The sequence below is a fragment of the Ptychodera flava genome, chromosome 22 (assembly GCF_041260155.1).
Source record: "Ptychodera flava strain L36383 chromosome 22, AS_Pfla_20210202, whole genome shotgun sequence".
NCBI classification, from domain to species: Eukaryota; Metazoa; Hemichordata; class Enteropneusta; family Ptychoderidae; genus Ptychodera; species Ptychodera flava.
Window position 1 is genome coordinate 21,091,575 of NC_091949.1, and position 23,735 is coordinate 21,115,309.

General features: G+C 36.4%; 1 protein-coding gene across 8 annotated transcripts in view; it reads right to left on the reverse strand.

Moving 5' to 3' along the window:
• LOC139122936 (microtubule-associated protein futsch-like) overlaps nt 1-23,735 on the reverse strand; it is a 93,311-nt gene that overhangs the window by 34,924 nt on the left and 34,652 nt on the right. The window contains exon 1 of one of the 8 annotated variants that reach the window (XM_070688820.1): nt 4,974-5,113. The exons of 6 other annotated variants lie outside the window; for them this stretch is intronic. The gene's annotated coding sequence lies outside the window, so the exon portion shown is untranslated. Of the gene's footprint in view, nt 1-4,973; nt 5,114-23,735 lie in introns of those variants that run through there. One more of the 8 variants, XM_070688816.1, reaches the window with a different exon arrangement.

The window sequence follows — 23,735 nt, forward strand, 5'->3', positions numbered from 1 at the left end:
ATGTGGAGGGGAATCTGTCGGAGGGTTATGCTTTACAGTTGACAGTATCCCACATTTCCAATTTTGCTTTATATCGCTAGATGAGCATCAAAAACTTGCTAAAAATATAAACGTTGAATCACATGGGTGCACAATCTTCAAGGATGTGAAGGAATGCAAATCTGAAGTCTCAATCAATGAAGAGTTGGTAGAGAAAAGATCTGAGAAATTTGCCAATGGCAGATTTGCCGACAAAAGCTTGTCTTTTTCCCTTCTAAATTCTAAGAAATCTCCTTCAAAATTAGTAATTTCACTTTCACCACACAAAGAAGGAAGTAAAGCGACAGTAAATTCATCGACTTGCCAAGTACACATCAAATTTTGACGTTTATCTCTGAAATGCTGCTCCGCTATGTAACCTTCATATCCAGACAAAAGCCAGACTCATATCAATTACTGTATCATACACACTATAAGGCTGATTTAATTACTTTTCAACATATTTTTTCAGTGAGTCAACTCAAAGTGAACGAAGCTGGCCATATTTCTAGTCAACCTTTCTTACAATGTGTACAATCCAAATATTTATTGTTACTGTTGGAAAATGAGGTCCAGAGTGAAATTCCAATACAGATTGCTTTTTCCACAGAATCAAAAAATATCACACACTGGACATAGCTTCCATTATGATAAAACAAATCACTTCCATCTGTCACACTTTTCAGACAAACTGGCTGGAATAAAAGAACAGACAATGATAGGATAAAAAAAACAAGATACTGTCTCGTCAAGCCCAAACAGACACTGCAAGGATCAACACGTTTGATACAAAATCTAAACCTCCATTACTGTAAATTTTCATGACATATTTTCCTCTATTTTCTTCTTGGTCTGTTGTACAATATTTGTCCTACTCCCAATATCACACATGTTTGTGTACAATTTGATGTAACTGCTTTCATGTCATAATATCCAATGTTATTGTTGAACAACTTTTGTTGTCCAAATTACAATTCATTTGTCAAACCATAGACCCTCGAGAAAAACCTCCAAGGGCTATGATCAAACACCGTATCGAGTATAAAAATGTACAATTTAAATATTGGTTAATATTTCACCCTCTAGTATCTAGCCCTTGTTTCAAATCCAAACTGCAGCTCAGTGTTGAGTTTGAGATGAAGGTTCAATACAATACCAAATATTTTGAATTTCAACATACTTCAAATGAAGGGAGAAGGAAATTGATTAAAATTGATGAAATTTTAGAGAAATATTTAAAATTATTATCCTTTTTAAGGGCCAGTAGCTGTAACTTTTGATGGTTCTTTTTCACAGTTTTTATTTTTAATGTCAACTACAGTTTCTCCTTCTACTCCCAAAGCATGTTGAGATACACAGTATTCGGCTTGTCAACGTAACTCAGCCTGTACATGTACAGACTGCATTGTTATTGTTGAAAAGTGACTTCTGATCTACATCTTGAATTAAACATAAACAATAACATTTTTTATTGTTCATTTAATGAACATCTTGCAGACTATATTTTTAAATTATTTAACAAATATAAACTAAGAAACAGCCAGATACAATTATATATTATATTACTTTGACTTGTCATATGAGAAAAAAATAAAATTTATATAACACTTTTGCTGTTACATGTGATGAAAATCCTCCATTTACAAGTAATAAATATTATTCTAATTATAATAATAATTATTACTATTATTAATATTATTATTATCATTATTATTGTTATATCAGTGCATTTTACAAGTCGAGACACAGTGTTGATAAGCTAAATGGTTATTTCAACATGCTTTTCTGAATACAATAATCGTCGACACACAACAAATAGAGTGAAAAATTCTTCACAAGTCACAGCTTATTGGCACTTTATGTAACAAAAAATACAATAACCAAAACAGCACAGTGAACGCAGTATCACTGAGGTAGCGTCATTTCTATGACAACGAAGGAAGCATTTCTAAAGACATGACAAAGCAATTAGAAACCATTAAACGGCAGACACTCTCAGCAGGTTTCCGACTTCCAAGAGTTGATAAAAGAAGTCAGTTTACAGCCCATATGCAGACTTTCAACAAAATGAACACAATTCTATCGGCTGTTTACACGCCCCTTCTTGATCCTGCTCTAGGTGAACTAGTTTCAAGTTGTCCAGCTTTTGCTGTATATTTATTTAAATTTGTTTGGTGTTTACTCAATTCATCTTCCAGAGGTGCCTGTTTACTCTGAATTCAATTTTGTTTTGACTGTGTGATGGAAATCCTTAAGCCGCCAGCCACTGTTTATGCTATCGTTAATTACCTTAATAAACGCTTTCACATGGATAACCTATAGGTTTGTCTTCAACTGTTGGATGGAAACATTTTGATGTTTTTCCACATTTCAGCGAATTTTCACTGGTTTCCAAGGCAACAGCTTACAGAGACTCTTTTGCTTGATTCAACGGGCAGTGCAATATAGGGACAATGGCTAGACAACTTATGGTATTTTTCTCTTATTGTTCTATAAAACAATATTCTTATTCTTTTCTATAGTACACTTGAATACAAAATTTCTGGCGTCAAACAGGCAGTGTGTATAATACATGATGTTATCGTAAACTTTTCTAGAAAAATTCAGTTGTCGACAATGTTATTAGATATTACCAATTCTTATGAAAAATACAGCCGCAGGATATGCCGCATCACTCGTTAAAATAACTTCAGTATCCCTGAAAATGCTGACCAGGTCATGGGGTTCTGTTATAGCACGTCTTACATTCTGGAATAACAAATGCAATGGATGACACATGGATAGCAATAACTAGGTCTTTACGAAGAGTACTGCACTCAAAATATTTGTGCCATACCAATAACGCTGATCATCATTTGCCCATCCCAAAAACAAAATAAGAAAAATTGTTAAGAATTTGAACAGCAAAATCTGCTCACAAAGTTACACCTTAGGGACAACTGCCCATTGTGAACGAATCAACTGAAGGCCCAATGGCATTACTGTCCGTGAATTGGGGTCAGTGCCTGTGGGTAGTAAATTTTTATAAATGGACACAAACAGCCATGATGATTTATAATCACAGGGGTGTAATTCATACCCTGACAAGCACAAGTACAATGATCAGTAAGTAACTACATAGCACACCACAAGTTTACAGCAGAATGTGCCTCAGGAACAGATATTCGGTCTCTCAATTGTTCAATGCTTTTCTGATCTACCACTAGTGTGGGCTCATTTCAAAGCTCTTGGAGTAAGCAAATGTCATCTTTTTAGTTTTTTCGAAAATAAAAAATTATATTTTTCCCCATAGAGTTAATTCAGGGATGGCGGCCATTTTGAATTTAAAATGTATGTATTAAAATGTTGGGTAATTTGTCTCTCTAGTACCAGACTTTGCGTGGTGACCCCTGCTTTTTATTCTTGATTTGGTCAGAGAACGGTTGAAAGTCTCACTGAGGAAAGTTTGAGCAAAAGTTGAAGTCTTTCACTTTCAAGGTCCATACTACCTTAACTTCAGTATGAACAGGGATAAATATCACTGTTTTTGACAAGTTGATATGCATCCAACAGTTTGTTCTTTGGCACGTAATTCTGATTGATGTTGGAAATTATGTCATCGTTTTCTTGAAAAATATTCCATTAGTAAGACCTGGCTGACAGGATGTTCTGATTTTGCAAAGTATGACTGTACTTCTAATAAAAATAACTTCAAAACTGATGCAACGGGAGAGCAGTCGTTTTAGATGCTTATTGAGCTGAAAGAAAATTCCACAGCCTAGAAAAGAAAGCCTAAGTTGAGAAATTGATGATGTTGTGTATAAGAAGGAACCAACCTAACACAAGTTACATTTTTATAACTTGTATTGCTCAACCAATTCACAAGCAAATTTTGGTGAAAATGATTTTATTTTCAATTTTAGAATTGGACTTCTACATCACCAAAGGGAGTTAAAGAGGTATAAAGACCAAAAACCAAAATAACGTAATACAGCTCTTTGGATTAGAATAATAGTTACTGTCAAGAATATAATTTTCCTGTTTTCTTTTGAGTTGATGCGAGACAAAATTAAAGGAAAGTTTACGCATAACATCCTGATATTTGATCCACAGAACAGCTCCAGTTTGCCCTTGCATCAGGGAAATGCAGTCTCAGTGTTACCCAATGATAATAATCACATGAACTTTGGAGGGCTTCGCGTTGCATAATACTCGCAAAAGACACTGGGCCAATCTCCCCTGACACTCTGTCCCTATCAAACTGCAAATATTGCTGAGTGGGAAATTAAACATAGTGTAAACATACTGTGTGGCTGGTGGGACATGTTTAATTGTCAAGGCAAACTTTATGGAGTGGTTTGACCACTGCACTGCTCTGCTTATTACATCAAAACCAGCACTTCCTACAGAACGGCGACATAAATCTTATGTAAGATATCACAGGAAGTAAGGCAAGGAACAGTGAGTGATTTAAAAGTTGGAATGATAGTAAGGAAGGATTAATAAAAATAAATTTAACAGCACATCTGCAAATAATCAAACGTTACTTGTTGTATCTGCAAGGCAGCACGCAAAATGAATCAAATCACTGTGATGCCAAATTTTCAATAAATCAATTAGATCAATAAATCAGTTGGAAGATTCACTGAGCTGATTCTCTACCACAACACACCATGTTCTTGTAACCACATTTAAAAGAAGTTGAAATTTCCTCAAGTTCTCTGACATTGAGACAACTGTTTTCTACACTTTTCCATCTTACCGTACTGTGAGCGCTGGGTGTTAATAAATGTCAAGAAAGTAGGTCTCTACAGAACTGGAATTCCACTCATATCAGGAGAAGGAGAACCTTTAAATTTTACCATTCAAAGTTACCAGAGACGAAACACAATTACAAGCCTTGTTTGAGTACAAAACCCTGTCATGAGTAAATCAAATGCTTAAACCCATTGTGCCTAACAAGTGACAATGCTCACCTTCTGTAAACATGATAAGAAATGATTGTCACCAAACCACACCATACAGTTGCTGTTGCTGGATTCTGCCAGAAAAGAACCGGTGTCACACTCTGCCAGCTCTCGTATGTCCACACACACACACAGTGGACAGAGAAGTTATTTTAAAGCTGTGGAGACAAGGCCCCCTAGTTGGATGGGAATCTGAGACCTGCATCGTCAAGGAGTAGGCCTGCAGAACCTCCCTGGTCTTGCACAACTTCATCAAGTGTGAAGCGACGGGACAACCTATCACAAATCCTGGTATACCAGTACATTCCTCTGAATTTCAACTCAATTGTTTACCTTTTTTTCGATCAAGCTTGTTCACACATCACACTTAAATGAAACTTTAACCTTCATACCACAGCTTGTGTGAAGGAGTTTTGAAACTTTTCGCTGGATAAATTACGTACAGTACATATTGTTTGTATCACTTCCTTACAGATAACATTTAAAGCAATATCTTTGGTTTTGAACGACAAAAATAGACAAATTGAAACCATTCAGCTGTCAATTACTGGCCTGGCGATGTTATCAATATCACATATATGGCAGAGACATCACACAAACTATGTCCCTTCATGCTGAGTTACAAACCACTCGGTAAATGTTATGTTATCAAGAATGACTCTAATTGCGTGGAGACACTTGGGTTTGGCTAGACTTAGTCATTTAACCTTTTGAGCGCCAAAGTCTATTTTTGTCCCCTTATAAAATAAACCCCAGTCAATTTTTCTCAGATTTTTGCCAAAATTTTGAAAAAGAACTGAAGCCAATGAAATGTGATGTCCATTTGGTCCAAAATTATCAAAAAATTACAGAAAAATTCATAAAAATTGGTAAAATTTTACACTAAAATTTGGTGGGAGAAAATTACAGCACTCAAAGAGTTAACTTCAGACAATTTCTATTATGGATAGTTTTATCTTGCCAGGCTGTATAATATTACAGTCATATAGTCTTCTTTCTTTTTGCATTAAAGTCATCACAGAGTTTAATCACTTGTAATCTAATGTACTGCCAGCATTACAAATTAAAGTTCATGAAACTTTACAATGATTTGTATGTCAACACCATCACATCCTTCTATCGGTTAACTATGACAGTAACAGGATAAATGCGGCACTGGAAATCAAACAAATGCAGTTGTAAATGGTGTATCCACAATGCAGCTTATCTTGTAATTAGGCTAAAGCTATGCTGTGTTTGTCCTACATGAAGGGGTCAAGTAGGGTTGCTTTGTATGGTAACCAAGTCTCTGTGTACATTTTGATACAAATGAACCGTAACGCTGACACAAAATCTGCGACATCCTTCAGTTCATGCCCTCTGTGAGACGAATACTGTGATGTACAGGAAGCAAATACCTTCATATCTAGTTTTTCTTGTTTAAAAATCGTAACATTTTATTTCTTACGTTGACAGGTATGACGCACATGCATTTCCGTCAGGGCCAAACCCCTTCTTGATAGTATCCTGCAAAATTTTGGTTGCATTGGCTTGCAATGGCTCTACTGTGATAAACATGAATATCACTGAGGTCAGGTTCAGGTTCACAAAGTCATACTTTCCTGCTCATTTCTAGCCTAGAATCCTACACGTACGCTTGCCTCGGTACCTCCGACCCACTCCCGGGTCGGAGGTATGGAGGCAAGCTTAGACTTGTAGGATTCTAGGCTAGCTCATTTCTAACCTTTCATCACAAATTTAGCTGCAACTCTACAATTTTCTTGGCCAAGTTGGAGCATTATCCATGTAAAGGTGCAGGTTGAAAGTGTTAAATATTATGGGTTACCAAGAAATAGTGCTATGTTCTGTTCGTGGTATTGTCAAAAAACTTGCACAAATCAAAAGAATGTCAAAAAGTTGCATGAATCAAAAATATGTTCAAAATAAAGGAATGATAACAAATCGATAAGGATTGCTTGCTCATCTCAGGTACTTGTAGTATATTTTCCTGAAGGCACATCAAAATATGAAAAAGAAGCTGACAGTAAAATGCTCGTACAAATGAAAACTTTGTATTGAGGGGGTTAAACTCAATCATGATTTTAACTTGCCAGGCATTCATGCTTTAAATAAAAACTTCAAATTTAATGCTTGGAAACTGGTATTTTTCAAGCAATTTCAATAAAAGGTATTGAACATGTTAAAATTAAGTAAACTCAGTGTGTTTATTTTGTAATAAGTCTCACAAACGTTTTGTCGACGCTACTGATTTGAATTTTACTTCATTTATTACCAACTGGTCTTGGAGGCCTTCACTAAAAATATATAGAAAAAGAAATTTATCGTTTTTATGAATGTATAAAACCTTTTCTTTTTGAGTTCAAGATACTCTGATAATGACCTTCACTCATGAACAAAACTTACTTTTCTTTTGATCCTTTGGCTTTCAAGATCGACTCTTTTGTTCAGGACTTTGGGTTTGAAAAGTTGACTTTCAGCAGTTGAACATTTTTCTGGTGCAAAAGAGCACATAGTTCTGGCTTTCATAACCAAATTGCTTAGTGAATGATGTTTGAATTGAAAGCAACAGAATCCTATCAAGTTTTTATTTTTGATAAAAAGGGGTAGACATGAGTCAAACTGTGGGGGCCATAAATTTCCACAATGCAGAATTACACTTATTTCATAGAAATATTTGGAAATAATAAATGTATCTGGCCAATATTAAACCACCGTGAATACATATGAAAATGAGACCCCCTTGTTCAATTTAATTTACTCTCTTGAAAAACTACCCAGCAGAAATTAACTGATTCACTGACAATATTTAGATAAAAAATTCCACGTCTAGGCCACATTCTGAGACAGAAATTCGCACAATATGCCTAACGCGTTGTTTTCATAGAAACTGGGACAAGAGTTTCACATGCGTAACATAGCTTCCTTTTGTTTTGTGGGTTTCTGACAAAACTGGGTACCCACTCGATGACTCAATCACGCCAAGAATCTGCTGATACCAGTAGAAAAGGATGGCTGTTGATATTTCAGTACACTTAAGGGGTTCACTTCCATGGATTCTAAATTTAGTTTTACACGGCACTCTGGATCTTGTTTTCAAAAAACCTCAAAATAGAACGAAAGGAATTCAATATGATATGAATCTGCCATCAGTCTGAGAAAACCACTTACTTCACGTAGCTGCCTTGAGAAAACAAGAAATTCTGTCAAACAATTTAACACGATCATTGAAAACCATCTTATTTGTCGCCAGGGCGATCAACAGAAATGCAGGCAAGAATACCATTAAAACTTTGAGCGTCACACATTAGATGTAAAAAACATCACGGAATGCTCCGTAGCATTCCTGTAGGTCACGACATACAAGAACTAACAGACATGAAAATTATTTTCCATGTCATTTTGCCTTCGCTACAATCAATCCGATTACTTTCCCTTCTGTAAGGCAGTCAAGTAACGATATCTTGAGGTGTTTATAGCAAATAAATGTTGATGATTTTCACATTTCAATAATGGAACATTTAGAGGTCAACCAAAAAAGTCATGGTACCACAATAATACGGGATGAGTACACTGTACTAACTCTCAGATAGACAATCTTTTTGCCGGTCATTTTTACTGGGCTGTGCTCTGTGACTGTAAAGCAACACAACACAGCAAACAAAGTCGGTAGTATTGAATTCAGTAAAACAGGTCATTTTTGACAGATACAAGGGTTTACAAGTCTTGTTGAATTCGGTGCCAATATACAGGTCGGGTCACCACATACATCATATCAATGTGACCTTTTTGAACTTTGAACTTGTCAAAGTGAACAATCTGAAACTACAAAATGTAGGTCAGCACCTACATTGTACATCATCATGCATGTACACACGTCCACATCTCTTGCTTGGTCACAACTCTTATCAGATAATGTGTCTTGCGACAAAATACTTGATTTTCTATTACATTATTGTACACAACTGAATTAAGGTCTGAACTACAATTTAAAGTTATTGTCAACAATAAAATTGCATGCAAGTACACAATGCCTCATGTTTGCAAGGGTGATATGTATGCTAAAATACAAGGAGACAATTTATGACAAAATGCTTCCCAAAAATATTATTGAAAAGTTTATTTATTGTGCCTTTAATTAGCCTTAAAGTATGCAGTTTTAAGGTGGTTGGAAAGGCTATTTTTGCACCAATTCTTTTCTCAGAGTTAATGTCAAGTTTCAAGTGTTAGAATCAAGATATTTAGTTCAAATTTTCAGGATAACTCCCTTAGTTAATATTTTCTCCAAAGAATATAAAAATTGTATATTTGCAGCCATGATTTTGAAATATGACACCAGTAAATATTAAAATTTAATTTTTCATATTTTTTTTACATATTGAATTTATAATAATTGGATAGTATTAATATTACCAAATTAGTTATAAATATGTTGACACTATTTATTGTAAGATTTGTACGGCAGGATTTGTAAATAAAATTTGTTTTCATGATTTTACATGGGTTTACATATCAAAAAATTATTAAAAATTCTTTCAAATTTCAAAATGTTATTTTTCAAAAAGTACTTCAAATACACAGAAAATTGTGCCGTACAAATCTGATCTGTAACCTTGTTAATAGGCTGTAAAAATTCCATGTCCATATCTCATTTTAAAGTTGGATTAAATTGGTATACAATTATGTAGGAAAACTGTTATTCTATCAAAAATGTTGAAAACAAGCCATATTTGCACCCCTCTTTTGAAGTCATAGAGCAGTTTTTTTTGTTAATCTCACTTTTGACACCTCTTTGACACTCAAAGAATCTAAAAATGCATTTACAATAGAAGTCACTCACTCTGAATGCCAGCACCACCTTGTCAAACTTTCCTGAAAAACAGCAAATAATGACTTTCCCTTTTCAAACATTTTATTAGAAGCTAGGGGACCTCTACCATAGTTAATACACTAAGGACTCCCCAACTTCTTCTTATTTGGTCAGTTTTCAGAAGTTTTAACAGGCTATAACTCTGCAATGCCTTTGTGCCCAAATGTCTAGTTTTTTTTATTCCACAGAGAATGTTGACTACTTTTATATTTTAATAGTTTTGTTGAAATTTATAACTGACGCTCTAGCCTTTCCAACCACCTTAAGATAATCATTACTCTACGATAGAAAAATTACAGACAAGTTTGCAAAAGAATTTGAACAAAACACTGGATCAATTGTAGCATAATAGTAGTTTAATGACCCAGCTGTTGTTTTTCATTTCAAGCAGAATAATATGTTTATTTTGGACTAGACAACTTTTTTCATTTCAGTTCAAAATGATTCTGGAAGTTACCGTAAAAACCCGATCAATTCGACCACCCTATTAATTCGACCACCCTATTTTTTTCACAAAACATAATTTTATTTGGGCCCTTTCAAATCGACCACGACTAAAATTGGGACTTTCTCGATATCTATTAATTCGACCGAATTACATACCCTTCAAAAACTTCCTTCAGTTGGTGAATGAACGATATTTCAAGACATCGAAAACCACCGTTACGAATACGATGAACCACGGGTCAGACAAAAAGGCAGAAATGAGAACAACAAAGGGCTTTGTAAACGGCTTTCAGATTGGTTTTCATTGGGTCACATGATTATTTTCGCTGAGTGGGAAACCTCAGTGATTTAGTGAGCTGGATCTCAGCCGCGGCTTTCGAAATATGCGTGAAGTTTCAGCGTGTGTGAAGTACCAGCCCACTAGTCTCTGGTTTTGTAACTATTTTCTCACCTTAATATCGAAGAAAGTAAGAATAAATTACCTACTTTCTCCCTTTCTCATTGTCTTTTCCGAATTCTTACAATCCCGTGTCGATTGAAATTTACAGACTCTTTCTGTGTGTGAATCAATATCCCTTCCTAATTTGACAGATATTATGTTCTAAACCACACGTTGTTTGTACCTAAAACACATAGACAGATGTGCCCCGTGCACTAAAAGAATGAGTTTGCGAAATCTTTTGCGAACGCTGAAAAAATTGCTGAGGAAAAATCGATGTTACATGTCGGTAAATACGGCCGCCGCGCCGCGTGCGTTCTTACCGACTGGGAACAGACTAATATTTTCAAACGCAAATGGGGACAGTGTCAAGGAAAGAGTAAGACGACGACTTATTTTTTCAAGCTGAAGAAAATGCTCTTTCTGGCTGTTTTAATGACTCAATCGAATATTTTGGTTCCCAATTAATAAATCATACACAATCTCAATTCTCGGTTTTGTGGCAATTTTTGTCGACCGATAAAAGTCTTTTCATCTTCAATATTCCATTCTAATTTCACCTATATAATATCCTAACCTCCTGTGACTTTCTTCTAAACGTTGATTTGCCTTGTGCACCAAAAGAGATGCTGTATTTATGCCAAACGATGAAAAGATAGCTAGAGAAATAACCATGTATCAGTCAGTATGCCGACGGCAGGCGAAACTCGGACGGCCATACCGATTGGGGAGAGAGCAGAGTAGATCGAAACGCAAACGGGGTGTTATTATAGGAAAGGGGTGACTTATTTAAAGCTGAATAAAATGCTGTCTCTGGTTGTGTAAGTCTGTCGATCGAAATATATATTTTGTTCCCAGTTGATTAATCATGTGGGATGGCAGTCTCGATCTCCCCTTTATGGTTCGATATTTACTGACTCGTTTCCTTCTCATTTTTGTCAATCGATGAAAGCATTTTCGTCTAGCTTCCTTATTCAATCTTACTTTGACCGATGTTATATCCTGACCTACAGTGTTATTAGTTTTGACCAACGTACAAAGACATTGCCCATGCGCCCAGTTGACGAGATATTTTGCAAAACGGTGAAGAAATATTATTATTTATTTATTAGCCGTGTTCACAATAATGACACTGGCTCAGAAAGAAAGAGAAGGACAAGAAAATGTAACACTGAAATATTTGAACACGTACGGCCATACTGTATGCATGGGGGCCCCGGAGACATCGATGTCAGTCTTTCTGGACTGTTTACATGTTGCTTAGGGGATATCAAAGGAATTGAATCAGTTGGTTGAATAAAACAAAATTTTTCGGACAATATTTTAGGGACTGGTCAGTTTCTTCGGCCTGGGGGGGGGGCCGGTGGATTCATGGGGGGGGTCACCCTGTTTTCGACTTTGGTGATGGGGGGGTCACCATGTTTTGAAATGCCCAATAGGGGGGGTCAGTGTGTTTTTGAATTTCGACACAGGCTCATCATATGCCTAAAATGCATTGTGTCAGCCACAAATTTCATCCAGTTGCATTTTTCGGCGCGCTCTTCGGGCGCGTAACTTTAATAATCAGACATATTTTTCAGCACGCCCAACTTTAACATATCAGGCATACATATATCAGAGATATATGTATGTTCAATATTTTTCAGCATGCTCTTCAAGCGCATTACTTTAATATATCAGACATTTTTCAGCACGCCCTTCCTGTACATTACTTTAATATACAAGACATATATATCAGAGATATCAGGATGTTTCATATTTTTCTCCGCGCCCTTCGGGCGCCATACTTTAATAAATCAGAGATATATGCCAGAGATATCTTGATGTTTGCTATTAAGAGAAAGTGTACTATTATGAAATCTGCATTTCATATGAAAAGCATGACAAATTCCTGATACTTTTCTGTTCTCTCTATGAGAATTCAGTATGAGAAAGCAACATGCACAAATATCAATGTTACAAGAAAAGGTCATCTCAGACTCTGCACACATCAGATTTGGCTAAAATGCCTCTCTATTGTTCCTCAGGAGATTTAATTGGATGGCTGGCAAGTCTTAACACCCATCAAAGTTTTTGATTTACTGCTTTTCCTGTTTGATATTAATGATTGACATCCATTTCTGTACAACAGCTCAGGACATCTGGTTAATTGCATAGAAAGTGTGAAATACATTCACAGCTTATTCAAAATGTACTGTATTCAAACTTTAAGATTGACACTTTGAAATTCCTATCTTACAACTGACATGGCAACAATTTCATTAAAACACAGAATGATTTAAAATATAAATGTATGTAAAAGATAACATATATATATATATATATATATATATATATATATATATATATATATATATATATATATTATATATATATTATATATATATTACAGTATTATATTGTTACATATTACAGTTGTCGTGTGCGGGGGGGGGGGGGGGGGGGGTCACTCTGTTTTCAAAATTTGGAATAGGGGGGGTCAGCACTTTTGACGTCGGCAAAAAATAATCCACCGGCCCCCCCCAGGCCGAAGAAAATAAACTGACCAGTCCCTTATGTCAATGTTGTCAATGTCGGACTTTTGATTCGATTGAGAAACCAGAATCACCTACAGAGATGTCTGTATTAAACACGGACCAGAATTCGGAATAGTTTGTTGTGCTACTGCCGGTCGGATCCAGTCGTGGTGTCTCTCCAATAAAATTTCGAAGCTATATAGGCCTATACTTGTCGTTTCGATTCACAGGTAGCAGTAGGCCTACACCGATGACCAGATATTGTATGTCTTTGCCACCGTGTCCCCGTGATCGATGAACGTCCTTGAACCTATAGACGTGACCATTGTTTTACTGCGCCCATAGCGTGTAAACCCCTGCTCGTTCCCAGCAGAGTACTTTTTGAAGTTCTGTACATCAGTGTACACTGTGTGTATAAGCCCTAAACCTAGTTTAATTCAATTATGGAAAGGTATTAGTAAAGAATAAAGGGTCGTTACAGTTGCTAAAATTGCGAGAAAAACGGCATGTTTTTCCAGTACTTTTACAGTTCTGTGCTTTCCGTCCCCGTTACTCAAATAGAATAGTCCTATTCACAAGCGCTATTGTTTTAAATCACGTCCAGGATGTGCTGTTGATTTCATTCTTTCGTGCAATTCCATTCGTTTGGAGCAATTATCTTTCATTTGACTGCTCTGTGGGACTCTTCTGGATATGGTTTTGGATAAAAAGAACTCTACAGTGAAAGACATAAACTTCGACGGTGATAGGTATACAATATCGGTTCGATGTGTGAAGATATACAGATTACAAGTTATTGTAGAAGTTCTCAAAACCAGTAAAAATAACGTAGACGTACATCGCATGCTTTCTCACAACGAACGAGCCGTCGGTTTCCATAGCTACTACATGAAATCCGGCCTCACCGATGTCCCTGTCCTGATTCGGAGAAAACTTTCAAGCTGCGAGTTGAGGTTCAGATGTCGATTTTTTCATATTCAAAGACTGATTCACAGAGAACGCCCGTCTTGTTTTTAGCACATGAGGGCAATGAAAATTCAAAGCCAAATAGCCAGTGGGAAAAAATTCGACCGGACGACTCGCTCTCACCAGCGATCGCAATGAAAAAAAAATCAAAGTCTCTGAAGTTGGTATCATTGCTCCGCCATGTTTACTGTTTGTTGTACAGCCAGTTTAAAGTCACAGATTTTCTTCACGGTAAAATTCATATAATTGCCATACCGCGAAGTTCCCTGTGCAATATGTCTTATGTCAATATGTCTATTTGGCAGCAAAAGCGTCACGGACATTCGATCGATGGTGATGAACTTTCTCCAGGCCGCGACATGTCACCAGTTACGAACTTTACCGGTTTTCGATACGAAATATGCAATATATTATCAGCATTGTTCACGTTGTGTTTGAGTCTGATATCGAATATAACAGGAAAAAACTACTAGTAACGATTTGAGTGACGATAGAGACCATGCCCGATACGGAAAATTGACATCAACTACTTGCATTGAGCAGTGACCTGAAACTTCAGACTTATATATAAATGTCGACAATATAAAATATCGAAATGCCGGAGAGAGAGAAAGAGAGGGAGAGAGAGAGAGAGGTTTACGCTGTCGCGATCTGATTATACTGTTTCGGATATGACTTCGGTATAGACGATACACAGACATCGAAAATGTACACCTACTTTCCAGAAATTCGACTAATCTTATAATAAGAGTAGAATAAATATAAAAGTGTTGGTTGAAGTAAATCTTCAGATGTTGGTTTTCCAAAGTTAGACAACACTTAGACTTACACTTACAGAAATATGGTCGTCATAGTCTTCTCTTAAAAAATATTATCTTCAACACCACGTTTCTTATGATCGGTGATGTCATTTTTTATTATTTTTACAAACTTTCAATGCATCAAACGCCATTAGACTATCTCATCTGCCTGTCTGGGAGTTACAATATATTTCCAATGGCTGGCACACGATGTCAACTTACGCGTCGTCCTTCGAAGCGGCCGGTGGCAGTGTCACAGATCGCTCCGTCTGTAATCGCGGCCACTTTGATTTGATGTGACACCCAGGTGCGTTTGAGGTTTTTTGTTACCTAATTTGTCGACCTCACAAAATTTCACAGTCCATGCTTTGAAGCAGTCTCAACATGGCAAACATGTCTCGCGTAAATTTCATCCTCGTCATTCCAATTAATTCGACCACTAAATTATTTCGGCAGTTTTAATTTCCTATAAATCGACGATTTTGAAATCGTAATTATTTTTTTCTGGTCGAATTGATCGGGTTTTTACGGTAGGTTTGTTTGATAATTAATGCAACTGTAATTGCCGACACATGATTGACTTCTAAAGTGTGCTTCAAAACTTTAAAACATCTGGCAAAAAATAAAACATTTTTGGTTTTTTTTAGCTTTTGAACTGTTGGGGAAAATAAAAATGTCACGGGTACACAATGGAGCTTATGAAAACTGAGACTGTTATAATACAGTCACCCATGATTTCAACATAACTTCACAATATCACCACAACTTGACTTGGCTGATAAAACATTTCTGGGTTTTTTGTGACATTGATAATAAGGATTTTTAGTCTTGTGAAAAAAAAACATCTGACAGAACAATTTAATAAAAGAAAATGCATGATATACTTGGACAAAAATTGTTTGCACTTGTCAAGATAATTTTGGATGCTATCTGAAGTTATCACTACCTTTGATAACACATGATGGATTGGACGTCCAAAGCTTTCCAGTTACTGTAGACAACAAGACGCAAATGATGGTATCACGATCGGATCACGGGGTACATGTACAGACAGAAGAATTCAAATCGGTTGGAGAACTCACAGCAGTGTAAGGCTATCTGAGATCATGTTCGAAAAACCCAAAGGTCTGGTGTCCAGACATCTGGCTTAGATTCATACAACATGACACCACAAAATGCAATGAAATTTACCAAAAATATCTTGATGTCTGTTTTTCTCTTGACCTAAAACACTGCAATTGACAGCTGCAACACTGTTGTGATGTGGAAGTTTTCAGAGTAAAAAAAATTGCCACTTTTAAGTGGCGTTACTTGATCCTAGAAAATGTCTAAACATTTAAAAAACACTGCTGATTGCCTGCGAAACTCACCTTTCACTAAATTAAACAACTTCCAGCACGCTGACTTTGGCTTAATCGAAAAACAGAGAAATCTCAAATGGGTTGCCAAATCAACCTAGTACCCACTTGCTACAAATGACCTGACGTGAAAACAACACCGACTAAAAGGTAAAATATTTGAACTTCAAGTGCTATCCACACATCATTAAATGTACAAAACTCACCCCATTGTTAATCAGCTAGTACAACTGAAATAATTCCTCCATCATTTTCCACAAAACCTGTTTTTCAGTTGACCCGATAACCGCGACCCAGGAAAGCATAAAAAACATAATGGTAATATTCTAAAACAGCTGCATGATATAATCCGGTCATAAATTAATTGCTCGCACAGTCACTGCACTTGTTGTCATCATAACCATAAATATTTCCTTTCCAGATGCATACAATTACGTTTCGACATGTTATATGATTACCATTCCATGACCTTCCAGGGTACTCTATAACTAAAAGTACAGCAGAAATACTAACCCTTGGAGCGCTGTAATTTTCTCCCACCAAAATTTTAGTGCAAAATTTTACAATTTTTTATGAATTTTTCTGTAATTTTTTGATAATTTTGGACCAAATGGATATCAGATTTCATTTGCTACAGTTTTTTCTCAAAATTGTGGCAAAAATCTGAGACAAATTGACTGGGGTTTATTTTATAAAGGGGACAAAATAGACTTTGGCGCTCAAAGGGTTAAGACTGTATCATGTGCATTGGCCTGCAGAGGACATGAGGTCTTGTAGGTTGTGTGACAGAACCCAAGAATTTCTGGTCAAGAATATGTACTTGTTAATCAATTGTAGCGAAAAGACCTGGCCGTCAACCTAAGAATATTAGAATGCCCTACATAATTCCCTCTGGAGCAGATCAAGGGCTACTCTGTTAGCTTGTATCTTGAGGGCATACACAATTATAATTGCTAACATTTTTGTAGCGTCCACCAGATATTTTTATGATCTGTACCAATATACACCAAGGTTATTTGGATCAAAAGGTCGATGTTGATGCATTTTGATCTCAATTTAAGGTAGAATGCGCCTCGGGGTCTGATATTCGGACTCTCAATTTCCAACAATTCTTTTCTGATCTACCTCTTGCCAGGGGCTCATTTTAACCCTTTCACCACCATGGTTTGTCCCAAAACCATTGTTTTCTATGGTAAAGTTGGACCTGTATACAAAGAACTGGGGGTGAAAGGGTTAAAGGTCTTGGAGAAAGCAAAACTTACACCGTCTTAGCTTTTCAAAAATCGAAAATTGTATTTTCTCCCACAGAGTTAACACAGGGATGGTGGCCATTTTGAATTTTATGTTGAGTATGTTGGGTAATTTGTTTCGCTAGTTCCAAACTTTGAACGGTAACCCTGATTTTTATTGTTGGTTTGGTGAGAGAATGGTCAAAAGTTTCATTTCGGAAAGTTTTAGCAAAACTTCAAGTCTTTCCATTTCAAGGCATGTGCTACCTTAATAATTTGGACTCTGACTCAAGTTATGCAGGAAGTGTTCATCTGTTGTGGTAACATTTTTAGCCACAACATATATGTAACACACTATCCTTCCCACTTAATCTGTACGGCACAGTTTTCCGGTCACGTGCTTAAGAGTTTTTCCTTGATAACTTATAAAATGAGCGGAGATGATGTGTTTACCATTAGGAATGTCATTGTTCTATCTGTTGATTTTCTTACAAGATCATTGCGGCAATTTATCAGTGAGATAGAGGAGTGTGAAAGACGATAACTCCGCTAACCTCATCGGGAATGATGGCTGGCCAACTGACGTCAATACACAACATGATAGCAACGTGAGACGGAAGAGATATTGGGTTGGCGATATGCCGGTCGGCAGTTCAGTACCTCAACTGTCAATTTATCAAATGGCGTGTTCTGTAAAAGAGTATGCCTGCCAAGTTTGCTTTACTTAGTGCAGTAAAACTTATGAGGTCAATGTCCACTGCTTACTTCTTGTGTGAAGTAACTAACCGCGCATGATTTCATCAATACACATTTGGGTGCTTGCATCAGTGAAAGATGTGTAGACTTCATGCTTTCGTATTTTTGAAAATTACTTTCTTCGAAAATCAGCTATCTGACAGATGCTGTAACAGACCTTTTCAATTCCTAAAGCATCTACTTCATTTACCAGAACAAATTTGATCTGTACTATTTGATTATTACCTGCTGTACAAAGTGCAACTAAAAGACATCTTTCTGTAATGCATACATGTTTTTTTTTAAGACTGAATGCCACTCAACTTTTACAAACAGATGGGCAAGTCTTATCTGCTGGAAGTGTATTACTGTAATTACACTATCTTATCTTAAACATTGTAGCCACATACCAGTGAGTGATATGAGGGTACAACCAAAATGTTTCAACTAGCAGCTGTTTGAGGATCTTGTTTTTACCTGTTTACATACACGTATCACCATAACATTGGTGTATGACAGTCATAGCTGCCTAGTTGTTGCTAAAACCTCTAAGTTTATTGCATGCAATGCATTAGTATCTGAGTATCTATGAAGGAATAACCCCAAACAAAAATGTGTAACTTGTTGACTGGTTTCAGATATTTATCAAGAAAATGTCTTTTCAGGGTGTTGAATTCACGTTGTTTGGCCATGATGCACTTACAGTTGAGGTACTTTGAATTATCGTCAAGTTATGTGTGAAGCAGAACTGTATATATAGCTGAAATGAAGCACTGAACAGCCAATGAAGTAGCCTTTCATTCTATATGTACAAGAAATACTTTCCTATATCATATGTACTATAACTTTCCGGGAGGCATAACTGATGGTACATGTATTTTGGACAAAAAAAAGATCAATAGCAAAGAATATCAGCAATTTGTGGATGACATGTCAAATTTACTATTCTTGATACAAGCTGTATCAGGTCTTGCACAAGGTAAGTCATTGCTAGGGGTAGACTGGACCGCAAAACAGAAGGCAGTGAACCCTTTTCATACTCAACTAGGGATAGCGGACCACAAACAAAACAAAATGGTTCTCGTGAAAATAATGTTACATAAATGGAAGCCAGGCTTACTGAAATACTTTATTCATACCTTATACATCTTTTATGACTACACAATCTTCAGAAAGGCATTAAAAACTTGAAGTTGACTGGACAAACTTGCCAATTTCACATTTTTTATTTGTCTTTTTCCATCAAATGCTTGCAATAATGACCGTAAAATTGAGTATATATCACATCCAATGGCCACTAGGAGCAATCCTAACATTGGTATGTTCTTAGCTTGACCATTTCATGGACCCTTTAACTCTACGCTTACAAAATTTCATGTCAGTGTACGGTACACTGAATGCTTGCCTCTTCTTCAATTCCATCACATACACAGGTCATTCCACCGAATGCATCAAGCTTGCTACAGGCATATATGTGTATAAAAATGTCTGCACTGGGCCATGAGCCGCCATCTACAATCATAAAATACTCTATTATTGACAAGCTACATCCATATGTGCATCAGATTCTTCAGACATAACAGGTTATTGCACCACAGTCATTGCACAAACACATTTTACACCCTGACCTACTGACTAACATCATAAAAGATTGCGTCACAAACAAGACGGCGCAGTCACATGTTTTATCGGATTCTTGAATAAACACAGGTCATTGCACCATACTCATCGTCAAAACACATTTTATGCCATGACCTACCATCTAAAATTGTAAAATATTACTTCATTCAAAGGAGAACCCATTTGGCAAGGTGCCAAGACCTCCATCAGAGACATGTCAAAAATATTATGCTCTATCCTAAGCTGTGATGATCTTCAAAAAATATCCTTGAAATTCCAGTGATTTTTATCTGTCTTCATGGACTTGAAGCAAGTGCATTTCTAATCTGATAACAGGATAGTCGAACTATTTTTGCCTGGAACTACTGACCAATGGATGGTAACTATTTGTGTTTAATTATGAAAGGTAGAACAAACCTTGAAGTTATTGACTAGTGTGGGGGCCTCTGATAGGCTACAAGTGAAGCAAAGGTGGTCTGTGATTGGCCTTGTACTTATAGACAGTAAGGGCCTTTCCCACTTTGTCCAAGGGGTGGGTAGCTTGGTAATCTGATGCACCTTGATGCATGAGCAAATATCATGGCTTGGTCTCAATGTTTCAAGGTAAAAACACAAGGATACAGGGAAGTTGATAAATTCAGCACTCTTTCACAAACTGTTTCCAGTGCACGCACGGTTCAGTCAAGAAGTTGACAACATCAACACTCATTCAAAAACTGCTACTCTAGTATTAAGTTCAGGCATTAAACTCCTCTAGATCTTCAAACACAATATATCACCAAATAATTGCAAAATCAATTTTGATGTCATACCTTTCTTATGCCCAATGATGAAAGAGAAAGCTTGACCTTATAAACGTCACTTTATACTTTTCAAAACACTATTAATACACGCACTTGATTCTATTAAGATTAAATCATGCTACTAATCCCCTTCAGTGTAAATATTTAGAAAATATTGGCAACAATTTGATTTGTTGTACATACAGTATTAACAGAGAACCATGGCTTGCCATAAACTTAGGGCAGTACACGCCTCAAAAGTGAAAGACTTAAAACTTTTGTTCAAACTTTCCACAGTGAGACTTTCCCATTTTCTTAAAAATCAAGAATAAAAATCGGGGTCACAGTGCAAAGTTTAGTACCAGAGAAACAAATTACCAAACATTTACTAACATTTTATACAAAATGGCTGCCATTCCTGAGTAAATTCTATAAGGGAAAATAAAAGTTCAATTTTCACAAAGCTAAGAAGATGAAAATTGTTCTTACTCCAAGAGCTTCAAAATGAGCCCCATTAGTGATAGACCAGAAAAGAATTGAAAAAGTCTAGAAATTAGTCTCAAGGTGCATTCTACCTTAAAGGAGACTAAAAGCAACTTATTTGTCTCAATGTAAATTTGCAGATTTCATAATTGAAATATATTTTTGCCAAAAAGGTTATACACATAATGGTACATTTACTTGGCCATGCAAAAGGGATGAATTTCAAAAGTTAAACAGAACAGTGGAATGTCTCTTACAATACATAGGATACACTTTGATATGGCACCTGTGTTAAAACAGGTTGTCCTGAACTTTTCTATATTAATGGGATTCACTGCACTGTTTACTATATATCATGAATAAATGGATGTTAACCACCAGGGTACTATGTGTTTGCTCTCTATCAACAAAAGTAATATCTCACACTTCTACTGTCTGTGGCTGATCATATGCAAATTAATGACCTCGTTTAAATGTCATTTTGGTGTTACCACCTGGCTAACATTGTCGATCACTCACCTGTATATTTCGTCAACATGATTGTCTATACAGCACTCACTGTGAGCAGAACTACTTCCAACGTACCACTGTCATTTTTACATGAATACTAGCTTCATATCAGACTTTGGATCGAGTCATATTTGGTTATAATTTCACAATGGTTCAACTACATTGGGTTACATATGATGCTACCTCCATGACGGCTTGTGAAGAAGTGGTCGGGGAATTTTGTCAATTGTGTACACAGCTAATTATAAACTTTAGAAAGAACGTACACAAAAAGCAACATTATACAACCTAAGAGAAATAAAAGCTAAGAAATGCCACAACTTTCAATGACATTATGTAACAGGAAATCCGAAGAGAATTCCGCTATGTAAACAAAGTATCTCACCTCTGAGGCATCAATCTGGACCAACGTGTTGGATATTTCAGTGGAGACCAATTCAACAAGATCTAGCCAGACTACCTGAATGCTCGCTGCTTGATGAGAACAGTAAACAAAATGTATTGTTTGCTTTGATAGCCTCAGGGTACAGCACCTTGTGTGCATTGGTATATGGGTCATCAGTGTGTGTCGGTACAAAAGCCAATCGGGGATGTGGGAAATATGATGATCCGCTTTACGATCAATCAACCGATCAATCAATCACTTTACAAATGCGACAAGTTATGATTTTTGTGTAGTTTGGTAGTACCAATGTATGGGGCATATTTTTGCATTATTGCAGAACCTATCTACAAACACAGCTTAGTGAAAGCAAGAGTCTTATGGCAGAACATATGCAGACCTTAAGGTACAGATATAATGACTCAAATTTTTCACAACACTTTTCTGATCTCACATTCATGTTAGCTCATTATGAAGCTCTTGGAGTGAACAAAGTTTTCACAGCCTGTTTGTTTAAAAATTGAATATTGAATTTTTCCTAAGACACAGATGGCGGCCATTTTAAATATAAAATATCATTTACTAAAATGTGCCTTGAACCCAGATTTCTTTTTGTGATTTTGAAAGAGAGCGGTTGAAAGTTTCTTTGAGGAAACTTTGAGCAAAAGGTATTTCAATTTCAAGGCACATGCAACCTTAAAAGCACTGTTCGCGATCCCTGGGATCGCCTTTGCTCTAGTCTGTAAGAGGATTATGGAAGTGTGATAGCCTTTTGTTTTCCATTGAAATTGTAGTCTGGTGGGTAAATTTTCTGATGAACAATCTGGTGCCAGCACTGGCCTTTAAGTCACAACTGTAACCTTTCGACTGCCCCTCACCCCCCACCCCCCAAACCTTGAAAACCTAGAACTTTTTGTAATGGCTTTGTATGTGTTCTGTGTCTACTCAGTGCCTACTATAGGAAGACCCCAGATGAAAACTGTCAAAGGTTTTCATATTTTGAACAATAAAGATACTTGAATGAGTTCCAGTTCTCAATCTTTTTTCAGTACTTCAGAGCTGAACCATATACAACATAGAATTAACCATCCCCTAGACTGTATGATTGAACAATGGTTTATTTGCATTACAATTAATGCAATCATTATCTCTTTAAATGTGCTGATTGTGATGTACAAATTTCACTTTGTTTTTAGGCAAGCACATATACTGTATGAATTATATTTTTCTATAAAAGCACAAAGTCCCACTCAATTATTTATTTGAAAGGAAAATTGCATAACAATCAGCTAGACCTGAGTCGTCTTGGCTCACGAACAGCCGTATACTAACAACTGCAGAACATTACTTGCACATCCCCCTGTACTCACTCTTGCACCCACTACTGCTAATACAGTTGTTGTAAAATGGCCAATACTAGTTGTGTTTTTGCGTGCTAGCACATCTTGAGTTTGATTGAAAGATCCGTCGCTCAAGGATCTTTCAGTTTAATCCTGACACAGTTTGGGGATGGGAAAGCGTCAACTTGTTTCACTTACGTTCAATAAAGAAGAATTTATGACGTCGTAAGCAGTCCTTAAAAGCTGGTTATTGTTGCATAATTATGGACTGAACTCAAGGACAAGTGGGGCAATTAA